The sequence below is a fragment of the Mobula birostris genome, chromosome 7, assembly GCF_030028105.1.
Source record: "Mobula birostris isolate sMobBir1 chromosome 7, sMobBir1.hap1, whole genome shotgun sequence".
Taxonomy (NCBI): Eukaryota; Metazoa; Chordata; class Chondrichthyes; order Myliobatiformes; family Myliobatidae; genus Mobula; species Mobula birostris.
The window spans coordinates 51,908,594-51,930,824 of NC_092376.1; positions in this window are offsets into that span (position 1 = coordinate 51,908,594).

Here is a 22,231-nt window from a genome sequence, read left to right on the forward strand (position 1 = left end):
TAGTGGCATGTGCCATGACAACATCCTTTTGTGCAATTTCAACAAAACAGAAGAGCTGGTCATTGACTTCATGAAGGGGAGCAGTGCAGATGCATTATCTACAACACCAAAATCGTGTGTAGCTGATCTACATCAATGATGTTGAGGCTGGGAGAATTGAGACCTTAAAGTTCCTAGCCTATCTTGTTTCAACCACATTCGGGTAATGTCCATGAATGCTTACCAGCACCTCTACTTCCTCAGGAGACTAAAGAAATTTGATATGCCTTCATCAACCCTTGTCAATTTTCATTGATGCACCATAGAAGGCATTCTATCTGGAAGCATAACAGCTTGGTGCAGCAACTGCTCTGCTAATGGACACAGCTGAGAATTGTGTACACAGCTCAGCACCTCACAGAAACCAGCCTCTCCTCAACAGATTCTATCTAGTCTTCTCACTGTCCCAGTAAAGCAGCCTCTCCTCAACAGATTCTATCTAGTCTTCTTGCTGTCCCGGTAAATCAGCCAGCATAATCAAAGACCTCACCCCAGACATTCTCTCTTCTCCCCTCTCCTAGCAGGCAAAAGAAACAAGAACCTAAAAGTACATACTACCAGGTTCAAGGACAGCTTCTATCCCATTGTTATAAGACTCTTGAACAGACCTTTTACACAACAAAATGGACTCACGACTTTCCACCCTACCTCATTATGATCTTGCACTTTGTTGTTGACCTACACTGCACTTTCTCTGTATCTTTTACTTTTTATTCTGTATTGTTATTGTTTTATTTTGTTCCACCTCAGTGTGCTGTGTAATGGTTTGATCTTTATGAACAGTATGCAATGTAACCTTTCACTGTATCCTGGTACACGTGACAATGACAAAATGATACCAATACTATTATTCCTTGATTTTCTTAATATCTAAAAAATATTGATCTCTGTTCTGATTGAAATCACACTCCACTTCCCTCTTTGGTGGAGAATACCAAAGATTCATTCCACTCTGAATGAAGACATTTCTCCTCATTCTCAATGAGATTCTTACTTTGAGACTCTAATCTCTGGTCCCTGATGCTGCATCTACAACATCATCAGTTCTACACCTATCCTACCTAGACCAGAGTAATGTTGTCCATTTCCCTGAGATCATATCTCATTTTTGTAACTGTTACAGAGAATTGGATTAAATTGAATTGACTTTATTTCTGATATCCTTCACATACGTGAGGAGTAAAATCTTTATGTTACACCTCCGATTGAATGTGCAATGTGCAAATTATAGTAATTTGTAATAAGTAGTATGTACAGTAAGATATGAAACAGAACAGTCAATATAGCTCAGAAACAAAGGTTCTGAACTTAAAGAGGGGTAACTTTGAAGGTATGAGATGTGAATTAGATTAGATAGACTGGCAAATGACACTTAAAGGATTGACGGTGGATATGCAATGGCAAGCATTTAAAGGTTGCATGGATGAACTACAACAATTGTTCATCCCAGTTTGGCAAAAGAATAAATCAAGGAAGGTAGTGCACCCGTGGCTGACAAGAGAAATTAAGGATAGTATCAATTCCAAAGAAGAAGCATACAAATTAGCCAGAGAAAGTGGCTCACCTGAGGACTGGGAGAAATTCAGAGTTCAGCAGAGGAGGACAAAGGGCTTAATTAGGAAGGGGAAAAAAGATTATGAGAGAAAACTGGCAGGGAACATAAAAACAGACTGTAAAAGCTTTTATAGATACGTAAAAAGGAAAAGACTGGTAAAGACAAATGTAGGTCCCCTGCAGACAGAAATAGGTGAATTGATTATGGGGAACAAGGACATGGCAGACCAATTGAATAATTACTTTGGTTCTGTCTTCACTAAGGAGGACATGAATAATCTTCCAGAAATAGTAGGGAACAGAGGGTCCAGTGAGATGGAGGAACTGAGCGAAATACATGTTAGTAGGGAAGTGGTGTTAGGTAAATTGAAGGGATTGAAGGCAGATAAATCCCCAGGGCCAGATGGTCTGCATCCCAGAGTGCTTAAGGAAGTAGCCCAAGAAATAGTGGATGCATTAGTGATAATTTTTCAAAACTCATTAGATTCTGGACTAGTTCCTGAGGATTGGAGGGTGGCTAATGTAACTCCACTTTTTAAAAAAGGAGGGAGAGAGAAACCGGGGAATTATAGACCGGTTAGCCTAATGTCGGTGGTGGGGAAACTGCTGGAGTCAGTTATCAAAGATGTGATAACAGCACATTTGGAAAGCGGTGAAATGATCGGACAAAGTCAGCATGGATTTGTGAAAGGAAAATCATGTCTGACGAATCTCATAGAATTTTTTGAGGATGTAACTAGTAGAGTGGATAGGGGAGAACCTGTGGATGTGGTATATTTGGATTTTCAGAAGGCTTTTGACAAGGTCCCACACAGGAGATTAGTGTGCAAACTTAAAGCACACGGTATTGGGGGTAAGGTATTGGTGTGGGTGGAGAGTTGGTTAGCAGACAGGAAGCAAAGAGTGGGAATAAACGGGACCTTTTCAGAATGGCAGGCGGTGACTAGTGGGGTACCGCAAGGCTCAGTGCTGGGACCCCAGTTGTTTACAATATATACTAATGACTTGGATGAGGGAATTAAATGCAGCATCTCCAAGTTTGCGGATGACACGAAGCTGGGGGGCAGTGTTAGCTGTGAGGAGGATGCTAAGAGGATGCAGGGTGACTTGGATAGGTTGGGTGAGTGGGCAAATTCATGGCAGATGCAATTTAATGTGGATAAATGTGAAGTTATCCACTTTGGTGGCAAAAATAGGAAAACAGATTATTATCTGAATGGTGGCCGATTAGGAAAAGGGGAGGTGCAACGAGACCTGGGTGTCATTATACACCAGTCATTGAAAGTGGCCATGCAGGTACAGCAGGCGGTGAAAAAGGCGAATGGTATGCTGGCATTTATAGCGAGAGGATTCGAGTACAGGAGCAGGGAGGTACTACTGCAGTTGTACAAGGCCTTGGTGAGACCACACCTGGAGTATTGTGTGCAGTTTTGGTCCCCTAATCTGAGGAAAGACATCCTTGCCATAGAGGGAGTACAAAGAAGGTTCACCAGATTGATTCCTGGGATGACAGGACTTTCATATGAAGAAAGACTGGATGAACTGGGCTTGTATTCGTTGGAATTTAGAAGATTGAGGGGGGATCTGATTGAAATGTATAAGATCCTAAAGGGATTGGACAGGCTAGGTGCAGGAAGATTGTTCCCGATGTTGGGGAAGTCCAGAACGCGGGGCCACAGTTTGAGGATAGAGGGGAAGCCTTTTAGGACCGAGATTAGGAAAAACTTCTTCACACAGAGAGTGGTGAATCTGTGGAATTCTCTGCCACAGGAAGCAGTTGAGGCCAGTTCATTGGCTATATTTAAGAGGGAGTTAGATATGGCCCTTGTGGCTACGGGGGTCAGGGGGTATGGAGGGAAGGCTGGGGCGGGGTTCTGAGTTGGATGATCAGCCATGATCATAATAAATGGCGGTGCAGGCTTGAAGGGCCGAATGGCCTACTCCTGCACCTATTTTCTATGTTTCTATGTTAAATACAATTTTGTCAGTGTGAATTAATCAGTCTGATGGTCTGGTGGAAGAAACTGTCCCGGAGCCTGTTGGTCCTGGCTTTTATGCTACAGTACAGTTTCCCAGATGGTAGCAGTTGTAACAGTTTGTAGTTGGGGTGACTTCCAGCCCTTTTTACACACCTGTCACTGTAAATGTCCTGAAATAATGGGAAGTTCATATCCACAGATGTGCTGGGCTGTATGCACCACTCTCTGCAGAGCCCTGTCTGTGACTGAGGGAAGTACAGTTCCCATACCAGGCAATGATACAGCCAGTCAGGATACTCTCATATGTGCCCCTGCAGAAAGTCCTTAGTATTTGGGCATTCATGCTGAACTTTTTCAAACATCTGAAGTGAAAGAGGTGCTGTTGTACTTCTTTCACCACACAACCGGTACGTACAGACCAAATGAGATCCTCAGTGATGTCTATACCAAAGAACTTGAAGCTCTTCACCCTCTCGACACCAGATCCATTGATGTCAATAGGAGTGAGCCTGTCTCTGTTCCTCCTGTAATCCACAACCAGCTCCTTTGTTTTTATGACATTGAGGGAGAGGTTGTTTTCTTGACACCACTATGTCAGAGAGATGACTTCTCTGTAGGCTGCCTTGTTATTATTTGAGATAAGGCCATTCAGTATAGTATTATCTGCATCTTAATGAGCAGATTGGAGCTGTGGGTGGTGACGCAGTCATGGTGTACAGAGAGTAAAGGAGGGGGCTTGGAGAATTGTTCTGATCAATCCCTGATCAAATAATAAAACTGTCATCCCAATGATCAATCTGATGAAGTTTTTGCTGCACTCTCTCAACTACAACTATGTCCTTCCTTAAGCAGGGAAAGTAGACGTACACATTATTCCACCCATGGTCTCTTTGGAGCGATGGGAACAAGAAGTCTTCAATTTTATACTAATTTTTTTCCATATACTGTTAGTCTTCCTAACTTTTGCTGAATTTGTTAACTTGGTGTGATTCATGTAGAACACAGGCCAGGTCCCCTGGAACATTACCATCTTCCAGTCTCTCACTATTCAAAATTATTTTTTCAGTTCAAGGTGAAGGAAGCCCTTATATTTTCCCATACTATGTTCTGCATGCCATGTCCTTATTCATTCATTTAGCATTCTAAAACTCCCTTCACCTTTTACAGCACACAATGTCACCCAGCTTTGTATCATCAACTAAATTGGATTTATTCATCCTGGCTTCTCTGATCCAAATTACTAATGTGTGTAGATTATTAGAGATTATGCTTTTCAAACTAAAAACTCAGAGCTGGTTAATAGAAAGAGTGAGAAACAGATCAGAAGACATTGCTTAGTGAATATTTGTTTAGGATCTCTCAAAATCATGAAAGATCACTGCAATGCTTTTGACCAGTGTCTCAAACCTTTCTATTTCCTTGCTGTGGAACTGATAGACTTTTCCTTAAATTTGTTGATAGCATTCGCCTCAAAGTCAGAAAAGGAGTGAGTGATTGCGACAGATTTTCCTGTTCTTCTCCTGCTGTTGTAAAGAGATGCGTATTGACCAAACAAGATCAGGTGGACAGATTTCCTTCCCTGAAGGAATTAATGATGCAACTGAATTATTTATTTATTCAGGACTTGGGCAAGTTTAGCATTTGTTGTCCACCTTCTTAAGTTGTTGAAGTACTCCAATAGTACTGCTAGGTAGGAAGCTCAAAGGCTTGGCTCACTAATGATGGATGGCCAATGATATATTCCACATCTTGAGGTGTGGGGCTTTGAGGAGAAACATTCAGGTTTTAGAGTTCTTGAGCATCCTTGTTCTTGTTGATTCTGGTGATGGAGGTCATGGATTTTGTGGCTGCTACTGAGGTGTTTACAATATATTTTTTAAATGTCATAAACTGCAGCCCCTGTTCTATGGTGGGAACAAATGAAAGCTTCGGATAGTAAATTGGATGCCAGTCAAGATGGCAACTTTTACCAGGGGCTTCCTGAGTATTATTGGAACTGCTCTCATTGAGGGAAGTGGGCAGTATTCCATCACATTCTAGGTTTGTGCCTTGAAGAAGGTGGAAAGCCATGTGCCTATCAGGAATGAGTTCTTCATTTCAGAGTACCTAGCCGCTGATCTTGTAGCCTCAGAATTTAACGTCCAGTGATGGCAAGATGTTGGTGGTGGAAGGCCAGGTGCTGGAAATGCTACTTAATATGAGTGTTAAGTAGATTGATGCTCATGCTTAAGATTGTCATGGTCTGGTATTTTTACATGCAAATGTTGCTTGTTTTCTTAACAGCCTGTGACTGAATAACATTCCAATTGTGCAGTGATTACCATTCCTAATATTCCAGTTCCAAATATTTAAAATATTTGAATTTAAATTCTTTACAGCTGCGGTGGAATTTGAAACTGGATATTTAACAAAATTTTTGAGGGAGCAACATAGAAGATGTTGAAGTAACTCAACAGTTCAGATAGTATGTGTGGAGGGGAATGGACAGTCACTGTTTCGGGATGAGATGCTCCATCTGAACAGACTTGATGCTGGAAATGCTCAGTGGATCAGGCAGCCCCTGTAGAGGGAAATGGACAATCAGTGCTTCAGGTCGAGGCCTTCCATCTGGCCCTATCTCGTGTGTGTACATTCTTAAGGAAAGCTAATAGTGTATCGGACCATTCTGAAATCCCTGGTTGTCTAAGGATTATAGGATACAGTGTTTCTGTGTTTTACAGACTTTGATCTTTTTGGTTTACTGCTTTGAAAATACTAGATGAATACATTTTCCCACTCTTCAATCCATATTTCACTGTGTGCACCAGCAATTAACAATATTAAAGTTATGATTAAATCTCAGGAAAAGACATCAGATATCTAGAAGTGAGATAAGAAGTTTCTTCATTCAATTTTGAAATTCTTTACCCCAGAAGCTGTTGATAATCAGTCATGGCTGAGATCAATAGCATGTTAAGCATTGCATTCAGGAAATCAAAGGATATGAGAATAGGATAACAAAGCAGTATTGATAGAAAATGTTAGATATGATCTTTTATAAAAGTGAAACTGACTTGATAAGCATGCAATGTACCACTACTTCTCCTCTTTCTTATGCTATGTGTTAACAAAATATCTCATAGCCTTAACCATAACAGAACATTCTGTCAGTTTATTGCATTGAATAAGAACTCTCCCAAAAATTGTTGCTCTGTCGGAGGTTAAAATGTAAACGATCTTACCGTACAACTTCAGCTCCCCCATTGTTTGTTTTAATGGATCTAGGTCATTAGATGAGCCCTAGAGCACAGTAACAAGTCCTTCAGACCACTTAATCCATGATGGCCTGGATTTCTGCTTACTGCCGTCTCCCTGCCCCAGGCTATAGCCCCACATACCTCTCTTCAAGACTTCAAGATTATTTAATATCATTCACTGTACACAAGAGTAAAGGAGAATGAAATAATTGTTATTCTGGATCTGACGCAGCAGAAAAAAACACAAAAGATAAGGATAAAGAACACAATAATAATTAAGAGGCACAATAAACGTAAATCCAGAAGATAGCCTATATACATTGATTGATTGTATGTCTATAAAGTGATGCCAGGCTGTACATGAATTACTGACAGGATAGTAGTGATGGAGTTAGTGGGCGGAGATATTGATCTGACTTACAGCTTGGGGGAAAGTAACTGTTTTTTGAGTCTGGTGATCCTGGCTTGGATGCTACGTAGCCTCCTCCCTGATGGGAGTGAGATAAATAAGATGTGTGGGATCCTTCATGATGTTACTGGCCCTTTTCCGGCTCCTTTCCGTGTATATGCCCTTGATGTCAGGTAAACTGGTGTTGGTGATGCATTGGGTGGTTGTGACTGCCCTTCCTAACTGCTGAGGTGCAGTTTTCATTCCAAGCAGTGATACAGCTTGTCAGGGGAGCACTCTGCTGTGCAGCTGTAGAATGACATGTGTATGGATGTGCAAAGTCAAGCTCTCTTCAGTGTCCTCATAAAGTAGGGACAATGGTGAGCTTTATTGACTGTGAAGGATAAGTTCTGGGACCATGAAAACATGTCTGTGCTGTGCACTCCCAGGAGTTTGAAACTGCTCACAGCTTCTGTTGCTCTCCTACCGATGTACAGGGGCAGGGTGGGTGTGATGGTGTGAGTTCTCCTGAAGTTGATAACCTCCTTTCGTCTTGTTGACATTGAGGAAGAGGTCATTTGCCTGGTACCAGGCCTCAAGTTCTTCCACCTCCTCTCTGTAGGCCGTTTCATCATTGTTGGTGATGAGACCCACCACTGTTAATGTGATTGCTTGGGTATCTTACTGTGCAGTCATGTGTGAGAAGAATGTACAGCAGTGGGCTCAGCACACAGCCCTGGGGGGCACCCACATTGAGGATGATGGGGAGGGAGGAGCGGTTGTGGTTCCTGACTATCTGAGGTCTGTTGGTTAGGAAGTCCAACACCCAGCTGCACAGTGGTGTTATTTAGACCGAGGAGTAGGAATTTGTTCACCAAGGTCTATGGGACAATAGTGTTGGATGCTGAACTGAAATTTAGAAATGGTATTCTGACATAAGTGTCTTTATTTTCTAGGTGTGTCAGGGCCACATGCCTGACATGCTATGGCACATATGTAGAGCAGTTCTGTTGGTATGCATATTGTTGAGTGTCCAATGTTGCAGGAATGGAGCTTTTGATATGTGTCATTCGAGAGTATAAGGAACAAAACGATGCTGATATGTCAATGACTGGTAGCGTTTAAAAACTAGTAGGAGAGAAGTGTAATTTAATTGCAGACACTTCAATCAATTGTCAGTAATGATGGCCTTGAACTGTTGATACCAGCTGTGCAGCAATGAGTAAATAGTTACTTCTATTTGTTAAGCTTAAACAGCAATGGAAAGCACCATGATGTGATTTCACAGAATGATTTTGATTCCTTTCTGAATGGAAAATATTGACACCAGGATGATAATTTGCTCCAGAGTCAATATCTGATGTCATAAAATGTGTATTATTGAAATATATTTAGCTGGCTTGATAACTGCTGGCTTAGCTTTACTTACTAATGCGTAATCACAATTGTGGGCAGTCCTGGCCAACAATGGATGTGGTCAAAGTATCTATCCTTTTAATTCCAGAAAATTATAAAGGAAAAGTAATAAAAAAAAACATATATTAGAAATTCTCAGCAAGTCAGGCCACTTCTATAAAGAGAGATAGAATTAACATTTCTCTTCGATGACCAGCCATTAGAACTGTAAGAAAATCTGAGGTGTGACAGGTTTCGGCAGATGCCGAGGCAGGCAAACTGATAGAAAGGCTTGGAAAAAAGATTGGACAGAGTAAGATTTGGAAATTAAAGATGTGGGATACTTTTGATGAGAAGAAATGTTTCTACGTAAGGTTAAAAGCATCATCAATAGGTGGAATCATGCTGGCATGGTCCATCCACCTGAAGTCATTGTCTGTCGTCCTCTCATCTGGTCTAGCTAGTCTGGTTGTGGACATCGGTTTCAGTGGCAGCCTACACTTCAGAACCAGAGGTGTAGTCAGAAGGCACCTGTTCAGGACTATTAATTCTTTGCCACAAGTATCTGAGGAGGCCAACTCTGTATGTATATTTAAGGCGGAAGTTGGTAAATTCCTGATTGGCCAGGGCATGATGGGATATAGGTAGAAGGCAGGAGATTGGGCCTGAGAGGAAAAATGGATCAACCATGATGAAATGGTGGAGCAGACTCGATGGGCCAAATGGCCTAATTTAGCTCCTATATCTTGTAGTCTCATGGTCTTATTAAAATGGAAGTAAATAAATAAATAGATTTAAAACCATGTAAGAAAGGTTAACTGAACCAATTGAATACTTAATAAAATCAAATTAAATCAAAGTAATTTAAAAGAAATAACTTGCCTTGCCCTTTTCATTTTGATTTATTCTTATAATCCTCGTTGACATCAACGTAGTCTCAGGTTGGATTCAAAAAGATGATTTCTTAATGGCACAATAATGTACAATTGAGACATGCTGTTTGTAATGAGCAATTTGGCCTGTTAATTCAGGGGAATGTATACCATGACTTCTGAATTTTCAGACTTCCCTGCTCAGTTTATACAGATCCAGTGTTCACTTCATAAAGTGACTTCTTAGCCCATGCCCCAATTATTCTTAAAGTCTTATTTTTAGCAAACTGAGGCACACAAATTTGGGTTGTAGATTGTGATCAAATGTTCCATAAATAAGACGCACCACAAGAAGTCTGACTTCAAAACGATCTGGGTAGTTGGTTTATTAACCAGGTCCTAATGAAGAAAAGCTTCTCTGATTTATTCATGCTGAAAATCCTTAAACCCTTCTCATTCTGAGTGTCAAATGATTCCATGGTTTCCTGTCAATATTGTGTTCAAATATTCAGCCTATATTCTCATTAATCTTTGTTTTTCACTGGTTAGAATTTGTGTTGCCTAGGTAATGTCAGAGTATTTTGAACCCATGTTTATCATATGTCTAAACTGTCATCTATGCGTCACCTCTCTTCAAGATTGCTAAGTGCAGACTTTTTCACTTTTTAATAACTCTATTCACTTTGTACTGCTCCAATGCAATGAAGTCTTCTTCCTGTCCCAGTAACCAGGCAGCACATAATGCCCAATATGTAGTGTGATGGTATTCAGCCCTCTGTCAACAAAGCCCTAAATCCAAAAGGAGAACTTCAGCCCTATCCAATATACAAGGGGTGATTGATAAGTTCGTGGCCTAAGGCAGACGGAGTCAATTTTAGAAAACCTAGCACATTTACTTTTCAACATAGTCCCCTCCTACATTTACACACTTAGTCCAGTGGTCGTGGAGCATTCGGATCCCTTCTTTGTAGAAGTCGGCGTCTTGGACCTCCAGAAAGTGGTCCACAGCAAGGGTGATTGATAAGTTTGTGGCCTTAGAAGAAAATGAGTTAACTTCAAACTTTCTGCATAATCACTCAAAGAGTTGAACTGCACGTGCATGTAATGAGAGCTGTATACCTCATCTCCTTCTACCTTAGGCCACGAACATCAATCACCCCTCGTAGGTATGTATGGATACCCTCACTATAGTGAGGTTATACTGTATCAATCTATTCTTCAAAGACTAGCTCACCTCCCTGTTTAGTCTCTGTGGTGAGGTCTAGCTACCAATGTCTACAATTTGAGTGGTGGGTTCCCCCTCCCTGCAAAGGAGGAAATACTTCCAGTTAATGAAGTAGTTTAATTACAGATTATTGTTAATGATACATGTCTAAATTTAGACAAACTGTTCTTTACTCACATTTAAAAACTCCCAGAAGATTTCTGATTTATAAAAGATTTTGAAATTCTAAAAGATTTATCAACCACAAAGGCTTTCCAAACACAGGTCCAGTTCTTCTGAACATACCAACAAGCTGAACGAGTTGTCCATTGCAGAAACTGAACGCTGAGGAATGAATTGTTGTTCTTCTTTCTGTCTTTCTCCTTGTCATTCCTAACAATCCCCAATGATTTCTAATGTTTAAACTGCTTTGCTACTAGTTGACATTATCTACATTTGATGTTTCTTCAGATACTTTTGCTGGGATAAAGTAATTCACATGGATAGTTGAAAAGCTTCTGGGGGCAGAGACCCCTGACACCCACAATTAATACTGTGAGGGCTGCCTCGCTGAGTACACCAATCCCAACTATTAATTGATCATACCTGGGACCATGTTTGATCTGTTAAGTGACAAAGTAATTTGGGTGTGGAACCTTCATTTATCTATAACACAATGATGCAAATAACTTAGCTGAAGTTGCCTGGTTTGACGTAGGCCAATTAACATAACTCCATTGTCTTATGTTTAGCTGATGCAGACCAGAGCGCCTCATGGTCACTCATTTATAAAACATATCTCTTGTGCAGCTAGTCACCTGCTGTGGGCCAGTAGCCTGTGCTCTATAGACAGTCCTGTTTGTTTGCAAAGCTTCCTTTTAACTTCAAACTGATTATTGCTTCCGACTTAAACGAAGAATAGGATTGAATAGCATTTCATAAAGTTTTGAATAGAAAAGGGGCATTAGAAAAGTTTTATAACTGGTTATGATGGTTACTTTCTAATACCCATGGTGGTAAAATGGTAATGTGACTGGAGAGTGAGTCAGTGAGGCTTCAAATTTCCAAGTTCAAAGTATATTTATTATCAAAGTATATATAATACATGCAACCTTGAAATTTGGCTCCTTATAGACAGCCACAAAACAAAGAAATGCAATAGAGCCCATTTAAAAAAAAAGACCATCAAACACCCAATGTGCAGAAAAAAACAAATCGTGCAACCAAAAAAGGTAAGAAAAGAACATTCAGAACCGGAGTTCATGAAAGTGTGTCCGCAGCCACATAGCCAGTCACAACTGATACAGAACCCTGTTAGTTGCAAGCCTCAGCCTCAGTTCAACACGGAGAAGAGTAAACCTTGTGGAGCAGCGAGCCTCACACCAGCCTATCCCTCTCCTCCAGCTCAGATACTCTGACTTTTTCAATCTGGCCAGTGCTTAAACTGGCCAAGCAGCAGGTTGTTCCTCACTCTCGGACCTAGGACCTACCGCTTCGATGTGTTCTCAGGCATGGGACCTGCCGCCTCAGTACAGCCCAGAGCCAACCTTTCCAATCCAGCCCAGCACCTAAATCAGTCAGACTTTAGCCTGTTCCTTGCTCTTGGGCCTGGGTCCGCTGCCTTAACTCACCTCAGGTCTGCACTTCGAATCAGTTCCAGGCTCACTCCATCAATCGGCAAATATTGGCTCATTCCCGCTCTTGGACTTGGGCCCCGCAACTCGATTCAGGCCATACACGCCACACCACAGTTGTCCTGCACCTCCCAGACTTCATTTCACACCATAAAAATGCCACGTCTTACAGGGAATTCAGAAGTTCAACTCTGAAAGAGAAGTTACAGGTGTATTGATTGTATTGATTATTTTCAAGAAGAAGTGTGATTAATAAAATAATTAGAAGCTTTGTTTGCTGCCAGCAAGTCATCACTGTGCTTCACCAGCATACTCTTAAACCAGAAGATTCAACACTTAAACTTGGGATTTCTGTGCTTGCTTGTTGGTGAATGAAGAAACCCTGTCTGCTGTTGGAGCCCGAATGACACTGTCAGTATGACCAGGAATCATCTCTTTGAACCTGTGGCAGGTCCAAGGCCCCATTGATTTCATTTGGCTTTGTTGGGCAGTATATTCGGGGGTGCAGGAGAAGACATTCAACATTTTTAATAATTATATGGCTCCAATTTGTAATAAAATATTTTAAAATTTGATCCTTGTTCTTTTCTGATTCACAGCAGCAAGTATTCACAAGCAGAGGAGACTCTGTGCACGTGCTAAAGGTTATGAAGACACAATTAGGATGATATGGAAACCAATCATTGAGCACTACATAAAGCTGCAGAACAACTCAGACTGATCTGCACAGTGGTGGAAGGACCCATAGCTGTTCAACAGCCACTTCCACCACTCATTCTCTCTCTCCCACTCACACTCACCCACTCTCTCCCTGTTTCTCTTACCTCGCCCCTCCCCATTTCCTCTCTCTGTAAATCTGTCCCTTCGGTGTGAGCCCAGAGAGAGATTACCTTGGCACCAGGAAGTAGCCTACTTACTTTTATACTGCTAAAACCCCTTACCCTGGTACTTCCCCATGGTGTGAGATGGTCTTTGCACCTACACATCATTTTCATTACACAGTCATAGACTCATAGAAAAGCACAGCACAGAAACAGGCCCTTCAGCCCATCTAGTCCATGCAGATCCATTTAACCTGCCTACTCCCATCAACCTGTACCAGGACCATAGACCTCCATACCCCTATCATACATCTACCTATCCAAACTTCTCTTAAACATTGAAGTCAAGCTTGCATGCACCATTTGTGCTGGCAGCTCATTCCACACTCTCACAACCTGCTGAGAGAAGAAATTTTCCCCATGTTCCACTTAAACTTTTCACCTTTCACTCTTAACCCATGATTTTAGTTGTAGTCCCACCCAACCTCAGTGGAAAACCTCCCTCCCCTTTCTTGATATCTTTGTCTCTATCTCTGGAGACAGCTTATCTACTGATGTCTATTATAAACTCAGACTCTCACAGCTACCTGGACTATACCTCTTCCCATCCTGTTACTTGAAAAAACATCATCCCCTTCTCTCAATTCCTCCATCTTCACTGTATCTGCTCTCAGCATGAAACTTTTCATTCCTCCTTTTTCAAAGAAACAGGCTTCCCTTCCTCCACCATCAACGCTGCCCTCAACCGCATCTCTTCCATTTCACTCATGTCTGCTTTTATCCCATCCTCCCACCACCCTACCAGGAAAAGGGTTCCTGCTGTTCTCACCTACCACTGCACCAGCCTTCGCATCCAGCACACAATTCCCTGGAACTCCTGCAATCTCCAACGGGATCCCACCACCAAGCACATCTTTCCTTCCCCTCACTTTCTGCTTTCCGCAGGGATCGCTCCCCTCCCAGTGACCACCCATTTTAATTCCACTTCCCATTCCCATTCCAATATGTCTATCCATGCATCCTCCACTGTTGGGATGATGCCACAATCAGGTTGGAGGAACGACACCCTATATTCTGTATGGGTAGCCTCAAACCTGATGGCATGAACATCAATTTCTCGAGCTTCCGGTAAAGCAACCCCCACCCCCCCACCTTCACCTTATCTCCTTGCCTACCCATCACCTCCCTCTGGTGCTCCTCCCCTCCTTTTCTTTTTTCCATGGCCTTCTGTCTTTTCCTATTAGATTCCCCCTTCTCCAATCCTGTACCTCTTTCACCAATCAGCTTCCCAGCTCTTTACTTCACCCCTCCCCCTCCCGGTTTCACCTATCACCTTGTGTTTCTCTCTCCACTCCTCTCACCTTTTAAATCTACTCCTCATTTTTTTTTTCTCCAGTCCTGCCAAACTGTCTCAGCCCAAAACTTTTTTCCATGGATGGTGTTGGGCTACTGAGTTCCTCCAGCATTTTGTCTGTGTTGCTTGGATTTCAATAGGTACATTTAACGCCAGAGAAATGTATACAATATCCATCATGAAATTCTTTTTCTTCGCAAACATCTATGAAAATAGAGCAGTGCCTCAAAGAATGAATGCCAGTTATATATTAGAACCCCAAAGCCCCCCAACTCTCCCTCCCATGCACAAGCAGCAGAAAGGCAATAACCCCTCTCTTTTCCCCCACAAGCGAAAAAGCATCTGTACCCTCCACCGAGGGTGCAGCAAAGCATCAATAAAGACACAAACTTGCACCAAAGACTACTCGTTCACCCCGTAATTTGACATACCACAGACGCTCTCTGTCTCCCTAATAAGGGAAAAGGAGGTGTCCCCATTTCACAGCGAGAGGGGAGGCATAAAAAAACACCTCGCTGAACTACGGTGCTAAAAGACTGTTGCATTGCTTTCTCCGAGCTCTGTGCCCAAAGAACTCATGTTTCTGGGCACACAGCCAGCAGCCAGTTCACTGCTTTTGATCTTCCATGTACTCCCACGACACATCAGACGCTGGGACCAACCTCGAATCTGCCCGTCTCCAGAGCCACAAATATCAGGCACCTTGAATGTGCGCTAGTCTTCCAGGCTGCATACTTGGCATATCGAAAAGTGGCCGGTCATGAGGCCCTGAGTGCAGGTCCCATTTCCACAAAGAACCAAAGTCAGCGTGTAACTCCAGGTCAGGGTTGTGAAAAGAACCCTGAAAGAGAAAAAAGAGATATTAAAGGTGGAAATAGAGCTGTTTCTGAAGATGCAAGCAAAGGAGTTGTTGTTAGGCGCCATCGTCCTCATAAACTCTGCCCTCTGAATTTCCAACATCTGCAGATTTTCTCTTGTTTTCTCAGTGGAAAAAGTCTGCTTGCATTTACCCTATCTATACCCCTCATAATTTTGTACATCTCTATCAAATCTTCTCTCAATCTTCTATGTTCCTTGGAACAAACTCCTAACCTGTTCAATCCTTCCTTAATTTAGGAGCTCCAGACCCAACAAAATCCTTGCAAATTTTCTCTGTACTCATTCAATCTTATTTACATCCTTCCTGTACTCTCAAGGCTGTGGGCTGATACTCTTTTACATTCTCAAAATGTTCTCGCATTCCAAGCCAACAACATTTTGTCTTACATATATGTGTTACAAATATGACTTTTGGAAAATTTAACTCATTCCTCACTCACTTTAATATTTTAAATTATTAGCAAGTGTTTTCAAAACTTAATTTTCAAAACATTTGCTAACTTAAAAATATTTCTTCCTTGTTTTTAAATTGTTCTGAATATCAGGGATACTTAAAAGATTCTTAATATTCCTCACAGCCTTTTCAAGAGCAAGTGAGGCTTTTTTTTAGCTTCTCAATCTTCCTGAGACATTCTGGAAAGGGACCTCAATGGACGACTAGAAGCCTTTCTGCAGCTGAGACCATACCCTGGAATCCGGGATACAGAGAACCAGTGAGGTTGCTCTCTGCAACTTCTCTTAATTTTCATTCCCCCCCAGTCTGTTGGGCACATCATGCTGTAGATACAGGAGTAGCAGCTATGCTTGCACCTACAGTAGTGGGCTCTCAGAGTTTTATTGCTCTTTGACTAGGCAATGAGCACATGTGCTCTCTCAAGTGCAAGTCAGATTCCTTCATTTCAGAATGGCATTGTTGCTACTAAGTGGAATTGGAGAACTCATGTATTCCATGAAAGACATGGTGTTAAATTCCATCTGACTCATGGATCCAGTCAATTAATCTGTGACTGTCTTCTGAAGTGGACTAAACAAAGAAGAAATTACTGGAAATATTTGGCAGGTAAGGCAGCATCTGTAGAGAGAAATATTTATCATTTTCAGGTTTTGATGAAAAGTCACCTGTCCTAGAACACTAACACTCTCCATAGCTTCTGCTTAGACAGCCTAGTATTTCTTCAATTCTCTGTTTTATTTCAAATTTGCAGCATCAGCAGTATTTTGCTTTAGGGTGACCAAGCCACTCATTTCAGTTATCATCAAACGGCATTCAAAATGAATCCCAGACAGACAGATGCAGGCAACAAAAATACAGAGATATTTGAGGGTGGAACGTGTGGCTGCAGGCAAAGTGAGGAAGTAGTTCAGCCTTTCTCTTCCAAACATCCATCCCAGAAATGATGGCTGATCACCTTGTTTCTATTTTGAAAACAATTCTTTAGTTCAGAAGTTTTACCCTATTTTTTTGCAGTTCACATTTTTGTAACTGTGGTAATTTGCTGTTGAATTTGCGATCATTTCTAGCTGTTGAATTAAAAATATCCAAACGTTTCGCCACATGTTCGAAGTGATTCTTTGCAGTACTGTTGCATTTATTTCCTAGTTGCTATTTTCGAAAATTGAGAGAAAGTACTGGAGGGATTACTTCAATAATGTAAACGCTAACCTGTCCTGTTCTGCCTGAGGTTTAGTTCAGTGAAGCAACCAGTAATCTGCCCAGTTCAGTCTAGGGGTTTGCACAATGAAGTAATCAACATTCTATCCTGCTCAGTCTGATAGTTAATTTAATGAAGTAACCAATAGCTGGCTACATTCAGTCTGAGGAATTAGTTCAACGAAATAACCAATAACCTGCCCTTTTCAGGCTCAGTGAGGTTCTAACGCACTTGTTAGATTTCTACTAAAATGTAAATCCATAACACTAATTTGATATAGACACCATTAATATCTGACGTTTGCTGAACTTCACTGCAATTTTTGTTAAAACATAGAAGGCTTCTAGTGAGAAGGCTACAATGACTGGGCATCTGGCTTAACAATTGAACATCTTAATCTGGCCTCGCCAGTTGTGTAGAAGTTCAACATAACATCCCAAATCTGTACATAATGTTCTATACCAAAAGCTCTCTTTATGATCCTGTTTACCTGTGACACCACTTTCAAGGAATTATGGATCAGAATTCCCAGATACCTTCATTGTAGTGCACACCTCAATGTCTATCATTCACTGTATAAGTCCTACCCTGGCCTATCCTCCCAAAGTGTATCACTTCAGAATTGTCTACATTAAATTGTATCTGCAATTTTTCAGCCCATTTTTCCAGCTGGTGCAGATCTTGTTGCAAGCTTTGATAACCTTCTGCACTGCACTGCACCTCAATCTTGATGTCACCTGACCCAGTTTACCATGTTATTATCCACATCACCGATATAGATAATAAGCAACAATCAATCTAACACCGATCCCTGCTGTTACAGATCTCCAGTCAGAGAAACAGCCATCTACTACAACTCTTTGGCTTCTTTCACTGAGCTAATGCTGAATCCTATTTACTACTTCATCTTGAATGCCAAGTGATTTAAACTTCTGAATCAACATGCCATGCAGGGTTTCGTCAAAGACCTTGCTGAAGTCCATGTAGTCCTCCAACTTCATGTGCCTTCCTGGTAACTTCCTCAAAAAACTTGACACGATCTACCACACACAAAGCCAAGCTGACTATCTCTAATAAGGTCTTGTCTATCTAAATACTTACATATCTCAACCCTTGGAATACCTTCCAATAATTTACCCATGACTGATGCAAAGATCACCAGCCTATACCTTTCTAGTTTATTCTTAGAGGCACCCTTAAATGATGGTACAACATCTGCTATCCTGCATTCCTCTGTCACCTCACCCATTGGTAAGGGCATTTTAAATATCTCTGTCTCTCTGTCAGTGCCCCTGCAATTTCTGCATGAACTTCTCACAATACCATGGACTTTAATTTAAGATTTCCCCTTAAGGAACCCATGCTCCTCAGTTATACTCCTCAAGTGCCGTATTTGATTCTAAATGATTAAATTTGGTATGTTCCTCCCTCTTCTCAATCAGGGCTTCAATGTCCTTTATAAATGAAGATTCCCTAAATCTTTCACCCTTGCCTTTTATTTTAACAGGAACACACAAATTCGGTACTTCCAATTGTTCTCTTTTGAAGCTGTCCCACTTACAAAGCATCCCTTTGCCAGAAAACAACTTATCCCAATCCACAACTGCCAGATCCCTTCAAATGCCATGGAAATTAGTTTTCTCCAATTTAGAAACTCAACCCAAGGACATGCCCTATCCTTCTCCATAATTTTCTTGAAATTAATGGAATATGATAGAGGCAGAGGAATGAAAGTGGTGGGGGGAGTGAGTAACATTACTAGTCAGGGAAAATATTACAGCAGTGCTCAGGCAGGACAGGTTAGAAGGCCCGTCTACTGAGTCCTTATGGGTGGAGCTGAGAAACAGGAAAGGTATGGCCACATTAGTGGGGTTGTATTATAGACCACCCAATAGTCAGCGAGAATTGGAGGAGCAAATCTGCAGAGAGATAGCAGGCAACTGCAGAAAACATAAAGTTGTGGTGGTAGGGGATTTTAATTTTCCACATATTGATTGGGACTCCCATACTGTTAGGGGTCTAGATGGGTTAGAGTTTGTAGAATGTGTTTAGGAAAGTTTTCTAAATCAATATATAGAGGTACCAACTAGAGGGGATGCAATATTAGATCTCCTATTAGGAAACGAGTTAGGACAAGTGAAGGAAGTGTGTGTAGGGGAGCACTTTGGTTCCAGTGATCATAACACCATTAGTTTCGACTTGATCATGGATAAAGATAGATCTGGTCCTAGGGATGAGGTTCTAAACTGGAAGAAGGCCAAATTTGAAGAAATGAGAAAGGATCTAAAAAGTGTGGATTAGGACAGGTTATTCTTTGGCAAGGATGTGATCGGTAAGTGGGAAGCCTTCAAAGGAGGAATTTTGAGAGTGCAGAGCTTGTATGTTCCTGTCAGGATTAAAGGCAAAGCGAATAGGAATAAGGAACCTTGGTTTTCAAGTGATATTGCAACTCTGATAAAGAAGAAGAGAGAGTTGTATGACATGTACAGGAAACAGGGAGTAAATAAGGTGCTTGAGGAGTATAAAAAGTGCAAGAAAATACTTAAGAAGGAAATCAGGAGGGCTAAAAGAAGACATGAGGTTGCCTGGGCAGTCAAAGTGAAGGATAATTCAAAGAGCTTTTACAGGTATATTAAGAATAAAAGGATTGTAAGGGATAAAATTGGTCCTTTTGAAGATCAGAGTGGTCGGCTATCTGTGGAACCAAAAGAAATGGGGGAGATCTTAAATGTTTCTTTTGCGTCTGTATTTACTAAGGAAACTGGCATGAAGTCTGTTGCATTAAGGGAAACAAGTAGTGAGATCATGGAAACTGTACAGATTGAAAAGGAGGAGGTGCTTGCTATCTTGAGGCATATTAAAGTGGATAAATCCCCAGGACCTGACAGGGTATTCCCTTGGACCTTGAAGGAGACTAATGTTGAAATTGCAGGGGCCCTGGCAGATATATTTAAAATGTCGGTGTCTATGGGTGAGGTGCCGGAGGATTGGAGAATGGCTCATGTTGTTCCGTTGTTTAAAAAAGGATCGAAAAGTAATCCGGGGAATTATAGGCCGGTAAGATTGACGTCGGTAGTGGGTAAGTTATTGGAGGGAGTACTAAGAGATAGAATCTACAAGCACTTGGATAGACGGACTTATTAGGGAGAGTCAACATGGCTTTGTGCTTGGTAGGTCATGTTTGACCAATCTATTGGAGTTTTTCGAGGAGGTTACCAAGAAAGTGGATGAAGGGAAGGCAGTGGATATTGTCTACATGGACTTCAGTAAGGCCTTTGACAGGGTACCATGTGGTAGGTTAGTTAGGAAAATTCAGTCGCTAGCTATACATGGAGAGGTGGTAAATTGGATTAGATATTGGCTCAATGGAAGAAGCCAAAGAGTGGTAGTAGAGGATTGCTTCTCCGAGTGGAGGCCTGTGACTAGTGGTGTGCCACAGGGATCAGTGCTGGGTCCATTGTTATTTGTCATTTATGTCAATGATCTGGATGATAATGTGGTAAATTGGATCAACAAATTTGCTAATGATACAAAGATTGGAAGTGTAGTGGACAGTGAGGAAGGTTTTCAAAGCTTGCAGAGGGATTTGGACCAGCTAGAAAAATGGACTGAAAAACAGCAGATGGAGTTTAATACAGACAAGTGTGAGGTATTGAACTTTGGAAAGACTAACCAAGGTAGAACATACAGGGTAAATGGTAAGGCACTGAGGAGTGCAGTAGAACAGAGGGATCTGGGAATACAGATACAAAATTCCCTAAAAGTGGTGTCACAGGTAGATAGGGTCGTAAAGAGAGCTTTTGGTACATTGGCCTTTATTAATCAAAGTATTGAGTATAAGAGCTGGAATGTTATGATGAGGTTGTACAAGGCATTGGTGAGGCCGAATCTGGAGAATTGTGTTCAGTTTTGGTCACCAAATTACAGGAAGGATATTAATAAGGTTGAAAGAGCACAGAGAAGGTTTACAAGGATGTTGCTGGGACTTGAGAAACTCCATTACAGAGAAAGGTGGAATAGGTTAGGACTTTATTCCCTGGAGCGTAGAAGAATGAGGGGTGATTTGATAGAGGTATATAAAATTATGATGGGTAAATAGGTATATAGAGTGAATGCAAGTAGGCTTTTTCCACTGAGGCAAGGGGAGACAAAAACCTGAGGACGTGGGTTAAGGGTGAGGGGGGAAAAGTTTAAAGGGAACATTTAGGGGGGGCTTCTTCACACAGAGAGTGGTGGGAGTGTGGAATGAGCTGCCAGACGAGCTGGTAAATGCGGGTTCTTTTTTAACATTTAAGAATAAATTGGACAGATACATGGATGGGATGTGTATGGAGGGATATGGTCAGTGGGACTAGGCAGAAAATGGTTCGGCACAGCCAAGAAGGGCCAAGAGGCCTGTTTCTGTGCTGTAGTTTTTTTTATGGTTTCTATGGTTTCTAATTATGATCACTAGATCCAAATTGTTCCCTGACACACACTTTTGTAACCTGCCTGGTCTCATTCCAGACCTAGTAACATGCCTTCTGTAATTGGGATCTCTATATATTGATTAAGGTAACTTTCTTGAATATCTTTGACAAACTCTGTCCCATTGAGTCCTTTTAAGTGTGGGAGTCCCAGTCAATAGGCAGAAAGTTAAAATCACCTACTATCACTATCTTATTGTTCTTGAAACTGTCTGCTCTCTCTCTACAAATTTACTCTTCCAAATACTGGTGACATTTGGGAGGTCTATAATATAATCCCATTAACATGGTCATCCTTTCTTGTTCCTCAGTTCCACACATATAGACTTAGTAGATGAGCCTTCCAGAATGTCCTCTCTGAGCACTGTCATAACATTTTCCCTGACTAGTAATGCCTTACTTCCCCCCTCTATTATGGCTGAAACATCAGAAGCCCGGAACACTGAGCTGCCAGTCCCACCCCTCCTACAACCAAATCCCACTAATGACTACAATATCAAATTCCACATGCTAATCCATTCTCTAAGATTATCTACCTTACCTACAATACTCCTTGTTTGGAAATATATGCATCTCAGAACATTAGTCCCACCAAGAAACGTTACGGTTTCTTTGCATGTAGGCCTAACATCTACTTTCTCCATATACACTCCACTTGCTGACCAACCACTTTGGTTCACAACCTCTGCAACTCCTGGATCAGCTCCTGGATCAGCTTTTGCCAACCTTTTTGCAAGGTTATTAGTCCCTCTCCAGTT